Below are 4,391 nucleotides of genomic sequence, written 5' to 3'. Positions count from 1 at the left end.
CGTGGTTTAAGTAAACTTTTGTATTTTTTCAACACGTGAAGGAAAACATTTTTGCACTTGCCATGTTCCACTTCAGTAAGTTAATAATAGTCTATAACCTTCAAATTGTGGCAACTCAGCCAAGCTATGTTTTCAGAAAGAACAGAAGTCCTACATCATTTACTTCCTATAAGCTGAAGCTGGGTTATCATCATTTAACACAACTTTTTTACAACTATCTCCTCTTCATCCTTTACTATGAAAGGTCTGGGCCCCAGAAGATAGACGTGAGGAAGCCAGACAGAAAAGGAGACCTTTAAGTACTTTGTCAAAGAGCCCATGGCAGGGCTGATGAGCATTTTAGATGTGCTTCAGTTTTTATTTTACTTATTTTTAATTTCTTTTATTTATTTATTTTTTTTAGTTTATTCATTTTGGGCTGTGTTGGGTCTTCATTGCTGCACGCGGGCGCTCTCTAGTTGCAGTGAGCGGGGGCTACTCTTCGTTGTGGTACGCGGGCTTCTTATCGTGGTGACTTCTCTGGTTGTGGAGCACTGGCTCTAGGTGCATGGGCTTCAGTAGTTGTGGCTCACGGGCTCCAGAGCACAGGCTCGGTAGTTGTGGCGCACAGGCGTAGTTGCTCCGTGGAATGTGGGATCTTCCCAGACCAGGGCTCGAACCCGTGTCCCCTGCATTGGCAGATGGATTCTTAACCACTGCACCACCAGGGAAGCCCTATGTGCTCCAGTTTTTAGAAAAGAAATTGAAGCTGTAATGGTCCCAACAAAAGAAGAAACAGCATCCAATTAATGGGATGTGCAATTAATTTGATGTCATAACCAGCATTTTTAAATGGAATATATCAGATATGCATTTCATAGCTTAGATGGTTGTGCAAAGTGTTATTTCTTACTGTGGACTGCAGTCAAGACTTTGAAAGGCACTGCTCTGGAACACACTGAGGCTACTAACATTACAAACACCTGTTACAGAACTGTGAGGGCACGGCCAGTTCCAAATAAAGAACTTGAAAATAGAAAGGCAAGTGGAATGAATATATTTGGGCAACATATGAAGATCTGAAAGTACACTCCAACCTTCATTTTTTTATGTATTCATACAAATTGTGTTCCTCCTTTCTTCTCTCTCACTGATACATTCCATCAGCGCTAAATGTGGTTTTCAGCTATTTTTTGAGCAGGCCTGTGTTCAGTAATTAACATCTGGTAAGCAACTCTCTGCACTTTCCTAGAGGTACCATACCATACTAAGCCCAAACCTCCCAAGGGCTAACTGGCTTTAGCCTTTACAAAAGACAAAAACAAAATCTCACAGGCTCCTAAAGTTTTCAAGCCTAAAAGACTGGCTTCTGTTTCATATAAGAGTTTTTGAAATAAGAAAATTTTTGTTTAAGAGTGCATGGGGCTTCACAGTAAGGTTGTTCTCGTCTCTAAAGAGATCGTTATTCCCAAAAGAATCAAGAAAAGAGCAGTCATATGCATCGATTTTTGAGAAGACACGTATTTTTCCAGCAAATAACGGATCTAATGGGGACTATAAGCATGTAAGATCTTTGTATCAAAATTGTCTTCATTGATTCCTGGAGCTGGGGGCCAATCTGGAAATTATACCAGTATGAGTGTCCTATTTCCTGGCTCATCCACACTGCTTTATAAAATCACCAACCTTGGGCTTCCCTGGTGGCGCAGTGGTTCAGAGTCCACCTGCCGATGCAGGGGACACGGGTTCGAGCCCTGGTCTGGGAAGATCCCACATGCCGCGGAGCAGCTAGGCCCGTGAGTCACAACTATTAAGCCTGAGCATCTGGAGCTTGTGCTCCGCAACAAGAGAGGCCGCGACAGTGACAGGCCTGCGCACCGCGATGAAGAGTGGTCCTGGCTCGCCGCAACTACAAAAAGCCCTCTCACAGAAATGAAGACCCAACACACCCAAAAATAAATAAATAAATTTATCTTTTTTAAAAGAATATACTTATTAAAAAAAAAATCACCAGCCTTGCATGAAACACTATTCCTTCCCAGTTCCACTTTGCCAAGTGACTCGTTTGATAGGCACCAAACTGAAGAGTGTAGGGCTATAGAATTTAAAGTCAACTGAATTATATCATTCACCTTTTTCTTTCATTAACAGGAATTTTTCAAACCAAGGGGCCTTCATTCAGTAGTCATAAGAAAACAGGTTCCTTTCTCTAACTGTTGGAATCGGGCAGGGCCATTCACTTGAAACTACCCAGCTTTGCAGTAAAGGAGTTAAAATCGAATGTCCATTAACTCTTACTCTCTGAGAATTCAGTAAAGTTACCTACCGCAGTATATATCTTCTCCTGTATATATTAAGCGAGAGGTTGCAAGCACTCCACAAGACATCTGAGGGGGTTTACCAAAGAAACAGGACACAGTACCCAACCCCCAAAAGTCATGCTTGTGTAAGCTGTTTGGGGAGGTAAAACAATGAAATAATGAGAGAACATTTTATGATGCAATCGGTCAGGTGCAAATGGCAAACTGCAGACTGAAGGCTATATAATCAGGAGACAGCAGTCCCAAGGATGACGAGGCTAAATCAGAGGATTCTCGGACATGGCTTTTGAGCTTGGCTTTAAGAGAAAGGGATGTGATTGGGATGAGGTACAGGAGGCAGTAGGAGCACATGTGTAGAACATCCCAACTTTGAAAACCTGTTTCATTTTCTAATCAAGTCTTTAAACCTTGTTCTTTCTGATTCAGTTCTAGCTAATGAAATCTCACCTGAGTCTTTGGGGATGTTAAGTCTTCAATTAGCAATTTAAGTAACAAAAAGAACTCTGGACACCGAAGACCAATAAATTTTAGGAATAAAGTTGGAGAGAGAAGAACACTATAATGTAATCTTCTGTGTTAGGCTGTGATTAAACTTTTATTTGTACAAGTCCTTTTTGAGATACCTGGACCTGGAAAGTTGAATATGTATATCCTATAAATATAAATTCTAAAGGCCTTTCATAATAATTATGACAAAAAAGAATTCAAATTAATTTCAGTATTCGCATTTGGATTTCTAATTCAAATTAATTACAGTTTTAGAAGATAAAGACCTTTATAGCTAGAAAGATCTTACAATTACCTTTTCCTCCTGCATAAAATAAATAAAATAAAAATAAATAAAATAAATGAATCAGTGACTATGCCTCAGTTACCCTATCTGTAAAATAGGGATCAGAATAATTCAAGCTGTTGTCTAAGGATAAAATGACATGTATTTTAAGTTACTCAGAACAGTCGCTGGCACTAAAAACATGCCATAAATGACAGTCGTTGTTACATCCACACATGAGCCCAAGAGCAAAGCAAGGGATCTGGGAGAAGTGAGGGTGCTGGGCAGAAACATAAGGCACCATGAGACCAGTGGCTGCCAGAGCTCATGGCAGAATTTTGCAGAGGCAAAGCAGGTCAACACTATTAAATATGGCTGAGATGAGAAAGGCAAGAATGTGAGAACTTTAAAGCAGCTTTAGCAGAGTTGCCAGGCTGAAGCCACACTGAAAAGCGGAGAAGTGTGAACAGGCAGCCAAGCTCAACCTCAGGAAACAATAAAGACCAGAAGGAACTAGCCCTGTGTGAGCACTCTGCCCCTCTTGTCCTTTTTTCTTGTTATCAAGGAATTTTCTGTAGTGTTTTTAAACCCAATTTGAAAGAGTTTGGGATATGTTTAGAGACAGGAGAAAATTAAGAGCAGGTATTAACCTCTTCCTGCAGCTGCACGGGTTATATCCTGGCCCTACCCCATAACCCTAAGGAAACCAAACACGGTCTCCCCAGTAGTGAGGTTTCCAGAGTTCACTGGGCACTGCTTTCTAGCACATGCTATCTGGCTGGTTGGCACACCATGAACCCAAGCAGCATCCAGCAAGCAGTCACTCCGAAGACCAGGAGAAAGAATTCCACTTCTGTAAGAGGACAAACTTCCACTCCAGAGATAGTGACCTTGTATTCTTAGGGCAGTATTTGTGGGGAACTCGGTATTTATCTCATAATGTCTTTCATTGGTGCATTTCAGTCAAGGCAGCTAGAAATGCTTCTGTATTTGTCATCACTTTAAAATGAAATACTATTTCTTTTGGACAGATATATTAAAAAGATGCCTCTCCACTTGAAGCAACAGCTTTCTGAACCATACAGGATACGTTGCTCTGGCATTTCTTTCCAGGTCTAAATAATGCTAAAATCGAAGCCCGTGGGCTTCCCTGGTGGCGCATGGTTGAGAGTCTGCCTGCCGATGCAGGGGACGCAGGTTCGTGCCCCGGTCCGGGAAGATCCCACATGCTGCGGAGCGGCTGGGCCCGTGAGCCATGGCGGCTGAGCCTGTGCGTCCGGAGCTTATGCTCCGCAACGAGAGAGGCCACAACAGTAGAG

Source organism: Stenella coeruleoalba (genome assembly GCF_951394435.1).
Source record: "Stenella coeruleoalba genome assembly, chromosome: 5".
Taxonomy (NCBI): domain Eukaryota; kingdom Metazoa; phylum Chordata; class Mammalia; order Artiodactyla; family Delphinidae; genus Stenella; species Stenella coeruleoalba.
This window is presented reverse-complemented; position numbering follows the sequence as displayed.